This window comes from Bos grunniens, chromosome 11 (genome assembly GCF_055505025.1).
Source record: "Bos grunniens cultivar Pamir isolate PY7600 chromosome 11, Bosgru_T2T1.0, whole genome shotgun sequence".
Classification (NCBI taxonomy): Eukaryota; Metazoa; Chordata; class Mammalia; order Artiodactyla; family Bovidae; genus Bos; species Bos grunniens.
The window spans coordinates 50,727,570-50,741,286 of NC_141175.1; positions in this window are offsets into that span (position 1 = coordinate 50,727,570).

The following is a 13,717-nucleotide window of genomic DNA, read 5'->3' on the forward strand; positions in this document are numbered from 1 at the left end:
AAAACAATATAATGGGAAAGACTAGAGATCTCTTCAAGAAAATTAGAGATACCAAGGGAACATTTCATGCAAAGATGGGCTGAATAAAGGACAGAAATGATATGGACCTAACAGAAGCAGAAGATGTTAAGAAGAGGTAACAAGAATACACAGAAGAACTGTACAAAAAAGATCTTCATGAGCCAGATCATCACGATGGTGTGATCAGTCACCTAGAGCCAGACGTCCTGGAACGTGAAGTCAAGTGGGCCTTAGGAAGCACCACAAAGAACAAAGCTAGTGGAGGTGATGGGATTCCAGTTGAGCTATTTCAAATTCTAAAGATGATGCTGTGAAAGTGCTGCACTCAATGTGTCAGAACATTTGGAAAACTCAGCAGTGGCCACAGGACCGGAAAAGGTTAGTTTTCATTCCAATCCCAAAGAAAGGCAATGTCAAAGAATGCTCAAACTACCACACAATTGCACTCATGGCACATGCTATTAAAGTAATGCTCAAAATTCTCCAAGCCAGGCTTCAGCATTATGTGAACTGTGAACCTCCAGATGTTTTAGCTGGTTTTAGAAAAGGCAGAGGAACCAGAGATCAAATTGCCAACATCCGCTGGATCATGGAAAAAGCAAGAGAGTTCCAGAAAAACATCTATTTCTGCTTTATTGACTATGCCAAAGCCTTTGACTGCATGGATCACAATAAACTGTGGAAAATTCTGAAGGAGATGGGAATACCAGATCACCTGACCTGCCTCTTGAGAAACCTGTATGCAGGTCAGGAAACAACATTTAAAACTGGACATGGATCAACACATTGGTTCCAAATAGGAAAAGGAGTATGTCAAGGCTGTAAATTGTCACCCTGCTTATTTAACTTATATGCAGAATACATCATGAGAAATGCTGGGCTGGAGGAAGCACAAGCTGGAATCAAGATTGCCGGGAGAAATATTAATAACCTCATATACGCAGATGAGACCACTTTTACGGCACAAAGTGAAGAACTAAAGAGCCTCTTGATGAAAGTGAAAGAGGAGTGTGAAAAAGTTGGCATAAAGCTCAACATTCAGAAAACTAAGATCATGGCATCCAGTCCCATCACTTCATGGAGAATAGATGGAGAAATAGATGTTTCCAGCCACAGTGGAAACATGGGCTATCTTTATTTTGGGGGGGATCCAAAATCACTGTAGATGGTGATTTCAGCCATGAAATTAAAGATGCTTACTCCTTGGAAGGAAAGTTATGACCAACTTAGACAGCATATTAAAAAGCAGAAACATTACTTTGTTAACAAGGTCCATCTAGTCAAGGCTATGGTTTTTCCAGTAGTCATATGAATGTGAGAGTTGGACTATAAAGAAAGCTGAGCACTGAAGAAATTGATGCTTTTGAACTATGGTGCCAGAGAAGACTCTTGAGAGTCCCTTGGACTGCAAGGAGATCCAACCAGTTCATCCTAAAGGAGATCAGTCCTGAGTGTTCACTGGAAGAACTGATGTTGAAGCTGAAACTCCAATACTTTGGCCACCTGATGTGAAGAGTTCACTTATTTGAAAAGACCCTCTTACTTAGAAACATTGAGGGCAGGAGGAGAAGGAGATGACAGAGGATTATGTGGTTAGATGGCATCACTGACTCAATAGACATGGGTTTGGGTGAATCCGGGAGTTGGTGATGGACAGGGAGGCCTGGCCTGTGAGGTTCATGGGGTCGCAAAGAGTCAGACACAACTGAGTGACTGAACTGAACTGAACTGAGCCTTAATTAGGAAGGGAAAAAGATAAATTTAAATTTTGACTTCAGATTAAAACGGTTAGAAGTTTCATGCCCTTAAGCACTGCTGCTTGACTTTGAAATGAGAAGTGAGCTTGTGCTATACCTGAAGATTATCAAGACAGGTGTTGTGAAATTCTATGATTTAGTGCATTCTAAGTACCTATGTTGGTACAAATGAAATGAGAGACCAAGACATTGTTGGAATATAAGGATTTTTGTAGTTAAATTTAACTGATAGACTTAAAAAATAAAGAGTTCAATGATGTTAAAACTGATTTCAGTAAATTTGTGGGATGAAAGAAAGGAAGATATATGTTTTATAAGAAATAGTCATTCTGAGTAGATCCATTTATTGCCGAGGTAAGCAGAAATGACATGGGGATCACAAAGAACAATGAGGTCCAGATGCTACTGAATTTTAACCCGAATAACAATGGGGTCAAGATGTGAGTAAGTTACCAATGTGTTGCTGAGGAAATTATTAATAGGCTGGAGAGGAAAACAGGAAGGTTATTGACTAAATTTGTTGAGGTCACCAGTTAGAATAAATAAGTTAGCCTCTGTTTCAAAAGAGGGCAGATTGGTCAACAACAGTGTTCTGAATTGACACTTCACACACAAAAAAACAAGTTCTGTCTTGGTCCTAGGGGATGAAGTACAGGTAATGAAAGAATAGTCTCTATTAGATATTTCCTAGATAAAAAGTTATGTATTTTAGAGTGTTTAGTTTCAGTTAATGTAGAGAGGCATTTTCCATAGGCTTGAAAACAGTTTTTGCCCATGTTTTTCAATAATATTTGTTAAATTAGTGAATGATATATGTGTTCTGTAGATATTAATTAAATGTTCTCCATATTAAGTACCTCTTATTTCTATTTCCTTCTTCACTATATACATATTTCCATTAACAGGAAATACTGAGCAATATAGAATTAGAATTTAGACTTTATAAATTTTAGAATTAACTACACTGATTTTCATATTTTTACAGGTAAGCAATTATATCTTCACACATCTAATGTTACTGAGTTTTGTCATCTGGAAACATTAGCAATTTACTCTTTTCAACCTTCTCATGAAGCTGAAAGTTATAATAGCTTATATTTTATCTAATGTATTACCATTCTTAATCATGAGACCACGTCATTGTACTTAAATCATCTTTCTCAATTTTCCTTCTTATAAAACCTAGAAAATTATTCATTCCAACCATCTGATGAATTTTTTTTCTTTTTATCTTTCATTCTTTGGCAAATAATTAGAAAAAATCAAAAATTCAATGATTCCTTATTGTAGGTCCTTCAGACTATTTTGAAAAACCACTTGAATATTCAATGGTCCATAAATTAATCTTAATAAAGTGTATGTGCTGTTAAGATAACTTAATCAAATTAAACTGTTGTTCAAAAATAATGCTTAAATACTATCAGAAACATTTAGAGTTCAGATATATGATTCAAAATCTTATGAGAAAATAATTTTAGAATTCTAAAATGACCTTTAAAAGAGGTGTTGCCTAGATGTTGTCGGGATGAGGAATAGGTGAAAAGAATAAGGAATTTTTTATTACAATAAAACATATTATATGTGATAAGATATGAGTCAAACCAAAGGATTCAGCTAGTTACATTCATCATTTGTCAAAACTAATATATTGTTTTCTTTTTTGTAATTTTCTTCATTATAATTACTTCAACTTTTCAAAGAATTCTTATAAGTGCATTGAAACAAAGATTTGAAAATTCTAAAACTGGAAAAAATGATTAGTGTAGTTAGCTATCAAAGACTCATTATAATTTAGATAGTATAAAACAGCAATGAAGTTAGAATGTGAGTATAGGTCTTAATAATGATTCAAGCCTTCATTGAGTAAATAGCAATGGGTGAATCACATCATCTTGTTAGAGAATGGAAATTTTCCCCTCTATCCCTCTTGAATTCTTGTGGCTGGACAAAAAGAAAAAAATGGCATACTAATTTGACAAAAAAAATGACTAATTTATGGTTCCAATGCCATTCATACATGTTGTCTATGTCTATGTTTATTTGTTTTAATCTGTTAGTCACTTAAACTCAATCATATTTTAAAAGATCTACACATTCTACTCTCTTCCCCTAGATTTCATGTTTCTGATGCCATGTTTCAGATCTCGATGTTTGTTCCTTCACTGTTTATTGTAGTTATATTTGGTTTTATATATATATATATATATTTTTTTTTACTTTTTATCTTCATTTTAGCTTACTTAAGTGGTTTATACTCAACATTTGCCATATATTTACCATTACTACTGGGATTTTTCCTTTCCTAAAGATACTTCTTGAGATAGCATTTTTCACTTAAAGAACACCCTTTTAATATTCCTTTTAGGGATATTTCAGTATTGATGGAATCTTAGAGTTTGGTTGTATGAGAAGTTCTTTATCTCTCCTTCAATTTTAAAAATAATCTTGCTGGGCATAACATTCTAATTTGAATGTTTTGTTTTTCCCCTTTCAGCACTTTAAATAGATCATGCTTCCCTCCTCTGGCCTGCAATGTTCGTGCAGAAAAATCAGCTTATAGCCATATAGAAATTCCCTTGTATGCAACTCTTTGGTTTTTTCTTGCCGTCTTTAGAATTGTCTCTTTATCTTTAACTTTTGTTATTTTAATTACGGTGTGTCTTGGTGTGTATCTGTTTCAGCTCATTTTGTTTGGGACCCTCTGTTTCCTGTATCTGGTTATCTGTTTCCTTCTTCTGATTTGGGAAGTTTTCAGCCATAATTTCATCAAATATATTTTAACCTCCCTCCCTTTTTTTTTCTCCTCTGTCACCACTATTATACCAATGTTGGTACATGTGATGTTCTTTATTCCATTTTTTGGTAACTTATTGTAATTTAAATAATTGTCATTTTGTTCACCTATTTTCCTTAATTTCATTAGCATTCCTATTACTAATGCTTTGAATTATTCCTCTGGAATAATTTGTATCATTATTTATTTTTGCAGTTGTTTTTCATACTATTTCAGTTGAAAGCAGTACCTCTATATTCTTTTGATAAATTTTCTCTCTTTGAATGTTCTCTCTTTGAATTAAGTGAGCCAGTTCCCTATTGTGATTTTAAAATTGTATCCTTAAAGAGTTGTGTACAGTCTGTGTGTGCCCAGTGCCTTTGTTGGAAGAGCTGGGTTCGATATAATTACAAGTCACATCTTTCCTCAGGGTGTTCTGACAGCTCTCACCTTTATAGCAGGTTGAAATACACATGCTGGGGCCAGGCTTGAACCAGGACTTTCCCTCTGCTCACTGGCCATCACTGTATCGATCCAACCCCAGGTGTGGGGTTGGATCCTAAGTTTCTGGAGCAGAATCCCTGAGGGGTTGGGTCCAATTTCCCTCTGTCCATTTTAAGTGTGTGCTCTCCCATCTGCCAGCATTGGTACCTTTGACTCAGAGAGGAGCAGTGCTGAAGCAAGAGGGTCTCATGCACATTTCAGTGAGATGCCATAGACAGATGACCGAGCTGCATCTGGTTTGCCACCTGTGTTACCACCAGTAGTGGCTTCCCCCAAACTCCTCAGATACAATTTCAGGTCTGTTTCTTTTGTCCATCATAGGACACTCTTCCTAGGGTAGATCTTCTCCTGTGTGTTTTCTCTCTCCCTCTGAGTCACCATATTCCTGGGGGAATATGTCTTGACCTGATTGCTTCTTTTTCTTTCCTACCCAGTTTCATGTGGCTCTTTCTTACAACCCATCTGCCAGTTTCCAATTCATTTTAAGTCAAGATTGCTTCACAAGTAGATGAACTTTTTATGTGTTTGTGGAGGGAGGTGAGTTCCATGTTCTCCTAATTCACTATCTTGATCAATCTCCACCTTTATTCCTGGGCAAGAGTGTCTTAGAAGTTTGTGTTTTAAAAAGATTATTTCTCTCTTTTTTTTTCTTTAATTTCAATGAACTAATCCATACATTGAATGAATGTTCATTGGAAGGACTGATACTGAAACTGAAACTCCAATACTTTGGCCATCTGATGTGAAGAACTGACTCATTTGAAAAGACCCCTATGCTTGGAAAGATTAAAGCTAGGAGGAGAAGGGGATGACAGAGGATGAGATGGTTGGATGACATCACTGATTCAACAGACATGAGTTTGAATAAGCTCAGGGAGTTTGTGATGTAAAGGGAGGCCTGGCGTGCTGGGCCTTGGGGTTGCAAAGAGTTGGACATGGCTGAGTGACTGAACTGAACTGAATCCATACATGCAGACAGCGAACAGGCATATGAAGAGATGTTCAACATTACTAATCATCAGGAACATGCAAATCAAAACCACAATGATATATCACCTCACAGTTGTCAAAATTATCATTATATAAAAAAATGTAATTGTTTTCAAGGATGCAGAGAAAACACTTGTACACTGTTGATGGAGATATAAATTGATGCAGCCACTATGAAAAACAGTACAGATAAGCCTCAACAAATTAAAAACAGAACTCCATACAGTCCAGCAATGCCACTTCTGGGTATCTATCCAAAGGAAACAAAAACACTAATAAACTCAAACAGGCTCTGTATCAACCTAGACGGGTGGGATGCGGAGGGAGATGGGAGTGAGGTTCTAAAGGGAGAGGATATATGTATACCTATGGCTGATTTATGTTCAGGTTTGACAGAAAACAACAAAATTCTGTAAAGCAATTATCCTTCAATTAAAAAATTAAAAAAAAAAAGAAAACATATATGCATCCCTTTCTTCATTGAAGCATTACTTGCAATGGCCAAGATAAGGGAGCAACCTAAGTGCACATCAATAGATGAATTGTTAAAGAATTTGTGGACAAATATGCAATGAGATATTACTCACCTATAAAAAAGAATGAATTCTTATCATTTGGGACAACATAAATGGACCTACTGGGTATCAGACAGAGAAAAAAGAATACTGTATAATTTCACTTATATGTGGAATCAGAAAACCAAAACAAATAAACAATATCAAAATAACAAGAGAGAAACAGAGCTATAGATACAAAAAACAGACGTGATTGCCAGAAGGTAGGTGAGGTGGGAGGGAAATTAAGAGGTACAAACTTCCAGTTGAAAACTAAGTGTGTCTCAGGTATGAAATGTAGTGGGGAGAATATGGTCAATAATTATGTAATATATTTGTATATTCACAGAGAGTAACGAGATTTATCATGGTGATCGTTTTGAAATGTATAGAAATATTGAATTACTATGTTGTATAAAAGGAACTATCATGCTGTTTTATAGGCTAATAGTACTTCAAAGTAAACAAGCTAATAGAAAAAGATCATATTTGCAGTTACCCGAAAGAGGGTGTTGGAGACTGAGTGAATTGGATAGAAACAGTAAAAAGGTATAAAGTTCCAATTATAAGAAATATAAGAACTAAAGATTCAATGTGTTATAATAGATACAATTAATACTGCTATATGTTATATATGAAAGTTGTTAAAATATTAAATCTTAAGATATCTCATCAAAAGAAAAATTCTTCTATTTCTTTAATTTTACGTCTATGTGGATGTTCACTAAACTTGCTCTAATAATCATTTCTTAATGTATATAAGTCAAAGCATTATGCAGTACACTTTATAAAGTGCTGTCTGTCATTTATATCTTAATAAAACTGAAAGGGGAAAAAAGTTTTTCTTTCTCTCTCTCTCTCTTTTTTTTTTTTGTTCATTTGTTTGTTTTAGTTTCTACCAATTGATCTAATCCAGGCTCAGTCTCAGGTGATGCAGGCTGTATTTACATTTCAAAGACATGATAAGATTTACAAATAAAGGTGCAGAGAATGAAAATATAAATTTTATCCTGAGAGTTGGAGTATATTTCTATCTCAGCATAAGTCTTAGGATAATTATTATTCAAAAAATGTCTTCTTTAGTACAATTTTGCTGCTATACCCTGATCTTTTATAATATCTGCAAGCATTTGGAGAGAAATAGCTGAGAACTTGACATTGGTAAAGATAGGTGGGTTTTGATTTGCTTTTAGAGCTATAATTCCAGTTTTGTAGAGATTTCAAGATAAAGACAACTGTCATTATTAACTCTTGAATATTGGCCTCTAACAGATATATTTTCTAATTATTTGTTAGAGAGCTTAGGGAATTATTGAGGAGATGTGGCAATTTAGAAGTGGAATTTACGTTTGACATTTTAAGTCTAATGTCTAGCCATTATCCTTTTTTGCACTTCAATTTTATTCCTCTAGCAGTACCAATTTGACAGCTGTTTATGATTAGCACCTCAAAAAACTTTCCTATTAAATATAGATTAGATCCATTGTCTGGCCATTGAGAAGTAAGATCTTACAAAATTTCAAACAAAAACTCAAACCAGTAAGTTTTTTTTTATGGCTTAACCAAAGACACAAGCGGTAACCCGCAAGAGAAGATGTTGCCCTCATTAGACCCAGAAAGTTCACTTCCAGAGTTAGCCAAAGAAAATCAAAGCCCTTTGCTGCTACAGGAGGTAAGAATGTAGCGAAAATGGTGTCCCATTTCATTTTCCATGAAAATGCATGCCTCCAGTCACAGACCAAGTGTGGGGAAATTAACAAGAGGCGTCATTCAGGCTCTCTCAGTCCAGGCTCTCAGGCTCTCTTGCCCCATGTTCTGCAAACAACGATGGCACGGTTATGTAACAGTTGAGCTCACTTATAGAACTGCGCATGTGCATCATGAGGTACTCCCTTGGTCACAGGCTACTTTGTGTGGTGTGCCTATATAAGCTTCACCTGGAAAAAGCCCTCAAGGGTTGTGTGCGATTATGTTATGTTATGTCATGTCTGCTGCCACGGCTGGCTGTGCCAACCAGGAGAAGATAAATGTGTCTGCAGTTTCTGTGGCTCCTTGCGTTTTCTTCCAGCCCCTTAGCTCACGTCTTGCCTACCATGGGTTCAGTGAACAGTGTACCCAGTGTGAACAGCAAGACAATTGGTGTCACAAACAAGATCAGCAATAACACCAGGTATGTGACACTGTTGGAACGGGACTTTTTCAGCACTAACAAGGCGACAAAGTTTGAGATAACAAAGGACCCTTATGGACTGGGACCCCTTATGACAAATTCCCGTGAGATCTGGCACAGCAGAACAAAGCGCTACTTGTGATTTTATGTCTTGACTCCAGTCTAGGGATGATTCACTAGGTGCATTATGGTGAATGCACCTTCCATATATTGAAGACCAGAGAAAATATTCTCACTGAACAAAAAGCCAATCTTTCAAGACATAGAATAAGGTGGAAGGAAAAACTTCATCTGGTTTCTGTATAGAGGGCCCACAGCAAAATTTGTCTAAATAAATGTTGATCTGGTGAGAGACATTAACACCAATCTGTGAGGGTGGCTTAAACAGCAGGCTTCCAAAGGGCCTTTGCCACTGTTCTGCTGTATGGTTCTTCCTTATTAGGACAAACAACACAACAGACAGAGACAAACAAAAAGTTACTGTCTCTGGAAGAAAAGAATCAATACAAACCAACAGTACTCATTAATTGAATATCAAAGTTGCTGGGTCATAAGGAATTAGTTCCACAAATATTTTCTCCTTCTTTTCTAAATATAAAGCAAAAGCGAAAAAGGACTTTTTCCACTTTTCCTTCCACTACGTCCTGCAGGCAGAGATCCAGGAGGTTGATGTGTTAAGAAATTTTATATCTGCTTGCAGTTGTCAGATGTTGCAGAAATTCTCAGCTGTAGCAGCCTTGGTCCAGGGTCCATCCAGCCTCCTGCCTGGCTTGGGAACCATCATGGAGGGGGAAATTTCTCCCTCTACCCTTCTTGAGTTCTTGTGGATAGGCTAGTAATAAAATTGGCACAAGATAGATTAGCAGAAGGAAAAGAAACAAATTTAATTTGCACCCACAGAGGTCTCATAGAAATGGGACCTAAGGAGTGGCCAAAACAGACAGCTTTTATACTTTTTAAACAAAAGAATTGACAGGACAAAGAAAATTAGGCTTTGGGTGCTTACTTAGTAAGAGATTTAAGCAAAGTTTGGACTTAAGTAGAAATTAGTAAAGAAGTAACAAGGTTTGTTTCTATAACCTTCTTAGCCCTAAATTCCCTTTTTCTGGTGATAAGGATGTCTTTCAACTCCTGGTATAAAGAGGGCACCTTGGGAGATATATTTACTACTTTCAGGAAGACTAAAAGAAGGGTCAAAATGTCACTCTTGCATTTTCCATTTCTAAAGTAACTTTAATTTGAAATAATCAATTTTGCTCTTGTGGCATATTTGGGGGTCACCTACCCTGGGCCCCAAACCACCACAATTCCTCACTTTCCTTTTAAGCAATATGGGAGTAAATACTTTGCCTTCAAAGTAGGAAGATTTAATTAGAAAATACATGCACAAGCACGTGTAAATCTCCAAATCAATGGTTGAATTTTCATTCGGTAAATCTCAATGTGAAACTGAAGTGGATAGACACAACTGACTATAGAGAAAGATGCTATCTGTATGTTTGATATTCTTCCATAAAAAATAGAACAGATGGAATCTTTATAATCTTTTGTCCATTGAAAAAAAGTGTTAATGTATATTGTACTTAGGAAAAAATGTAGTTGGCCTAGGAAAAAATGTAGTTGGCTTTTAAAATGTTTGTATACTTTTAATATGGCCTGTATAGTGTTAGAATGGATATTGCTATAAATAAAATGTGGTTAAGAAAGTGAACTGGACCATCTAATTATCTAAACTGTTAGTAAACGATAAAAATCTATCATTTTATATCTATAAAATTTATAGCTATAAAAACTATAGATAAAAAGATGATAGTCATCAACTGCTAAGGTTGCAATTATAAACAGAAACTTTGCCACAACACTCCTGAGAACAATACCTATACTTATTTCGGTTCATAGATTTTTTTTTCTTCTTGGGAAAATGTATTTTTGTCTGTATGATTTGGACTGCAATACTTAGTTATAATTTAACAGTTAAAGAAAGCCACATTCTTTCTTCATTTTATTGCTGTTTATTTTTAGTGGAAATCCCCACTAGAATTAATGTTTTAGGTTTATTTAGGGCAGAGGATAGTCTCTTAGTCTTAGCATCCATTATGCATATTTCAGAAATTACTGGGACCCATAGAACTATAGTCTGTTTCAGTCCATTAATGCTTGATTCTTGGACAGCTTAATGCATATGTCTTCTTAGTTGAAATCTTAAAATCTCAGGATAGTTGAATAGAAGAATGTCTTTATTATTTGGAATGATGAATAAAAGTACATAAGAAAAAACAAGATATTCTACTATACATCTATAACCAGAATATATATATATAATATAATTTATTATATTTTAGTGTATAAATTTGTATGTATATGCAACATCTATAATGCATATAATAAATTGAATATCTGAGGCTTTTTCAGTTTGAGAGTTTTCTAAAATTTCCAAATTTCTGTACCATTAAAACAAACAAACACAAAAGAACAAGATAAATGATCTTTACTTTAAAATTCTGAAGATTTAAGAAAACATACCCTTCTATCATCATAACCATTATCATAACTATCACATAATCTAACATTCCCTGATTATTGTTTGATAGATTTTATGCTAGATTTGTATGAACAAAGCAGCCGAACAGACAGAGCATAAATAAAACTGCTAGGCTTCTATATGTGAGTGTCCAACAGGAAATACAAAGCTGATGCTGAAGATTAGGGACAAAAGTGAGAGCATAGATGCTTTGTGTGAAAGCTTGAAGTCTTGTCATTCTTTAGTCAGCATCAGAAAACATTTAAAATGACTTGCAACAAACAGAATAGAGATAATGTTTGTTTCCTCTCTTAAACTCCTTGAATTTATAACTGCTTTAGATTTCATGAACACATATGTATAGAAATCACCTTTTCATCTTCATTATTCCATGCTATTATTTTTTAATGAAACAATATACATGGCAGCCCTCCCAAACAGTGAAGCATTCCTAAGTTTAATTGGCATAATTTAGGATCCTCATTCTTTCCCAGACCTTGAAGTCTCCTTACTTCAAGGAACATACTGACCTTTGGTGGTCATTGGCTTCTCTCTGAAAACTTTATTTAATGTGGGATGGATCTTGGACCAAGTGACCCAAGAAGTCTTTCTGTGATTTAACTGTTTTTATTGGCCTAATTAATTTGAAAAGCTTAATTATGAAGCCACATGAGTGCTGTGCAAAGTCTGTAAAGTACCATTCAATGACAGGCAGATGAAAAATGCATCAGTAGAGCTTTTTTTTTAACCTAATTAGCCAAATAAACTAGACAGATTTATAGCACAAACTGTGTACTCTAAATAAAATAACTCTATTTTTCCTAAATTATCATGGAAATAGTAATAGAAATTTTATTTTTATTTATTTATTAATTTTTATTGCATCCCTGGGCTTCTCTAGTGACTCAATGGTAAAGAACCCACCTGCCAATGCAGGAGACATGGGCCCAATTCATGATCCAGGAAGATCCCACATGCCACAGAGCGACTAACCCTGTGGGCCACAACTATTGCGCTTGTGCTCCAGAACCAGAGAACCACAACTACTGAGTCCATGTGCAGTGAGTACTGAAGCTCATGCACCCTTGAGCCCAAGCTCAGCAACAAGAGAAGCCAACACAATGAGAAACCTGTCCACTGCTACTAGAGGGTAGCCCCCATTTGCTGCTATTACAGAAAAGCCAGTGCAGCAATGAAGACCCAGCCCAGCCAAATATAAATAAATAAATAAAATTATAAAAGAAAATTGTATGCATATACAAACATTAAGAAGTTACCATATATTCCAATTCAGTTCAGTTCAGTCCAGTCACTCAGTTGTGTCCGACTCTTTGCGATGCCGTGAATCACAGCACGCCAGGCCTCCCTATCCATCACCAACTCCCGGAGTTCACTCAGACTCACGTCCATCGAGTCAGTGATGCCATCCAGCCATCTCATCCTCTGTCGTCCCCTTCTCCTCTTGCCCCCAATCCCTCCCAGCATCAGAGTCTTTTCCAATGAGTCAACTCTTCGCATGAGGTGGCCAAAGTACTGGAGTTTCAGCTTGACCACCATTCCTTCCAAAGAAATCCCAGGGCTGATGTCCTTCAGAATGGACTGGTTGGATCTCCTTGCAGTCCAAGGGACTCTCAAGATTCTTTTCCAACACCACGGTTCAAAAGCATCAATTCTTCAGTGCTCAGCTTTCTTCACAGTCCAACTCTCACATCCATACATAAACTTCCAGTTGTTCAACCTGGTTTTAGAAAAGGCAGAGGAACCAGAGATCAAATTGCCAACATCCGCTGGATCATCGAAAAAGCAAGAGAGTTCCAGAAAAACATCTATTTCTGCTTTATTGACTATGCAAAAGCCTTTGACTGTGTGGATCACAATAAACTGCGGAAAATTCTGAAAGAGATGGGAATACCAGACCACCTGACCTGCCTCTTGAGAAATTTGTATGCAGGTCAGGAAGCAACAGTTAGAACTGGACATGGAACAACAGACTGGTTCCAAATAGGAAAAGGAGTATGTCAAGGCTGTATATTGTCACCCTGCTTATTTAACTTATATGCAGAGTACATCATGAGAAATGCTGGGCTGGAAGAAGCACAAGCTGGAATCAAGATTGCCAGGAGAAATATCAATAACCTCAGATATGCAGATGACACCACCCTTATGGCAGAAAGTGAAGAGGAACTAAAAAGCCTCTTAATGAAGGTGAAAGAGGAGAGTGGGAAAAGTTGGTTTAAACCTCAACACTCAGAAAATGAAGATCATGGCATCTGGTCCCATCACTTCATGGAAATAGATGGGGAAACAGTGGAAACAGTGTCAGACTTTATTTTGGGGGGCTCCAAAATCACTGTAGATGGTGACTGCAGCCATGAAATTAAAAGACGCTTACTCCTTGGAAGGAAAGTTATGACCAACCTAGTTAGC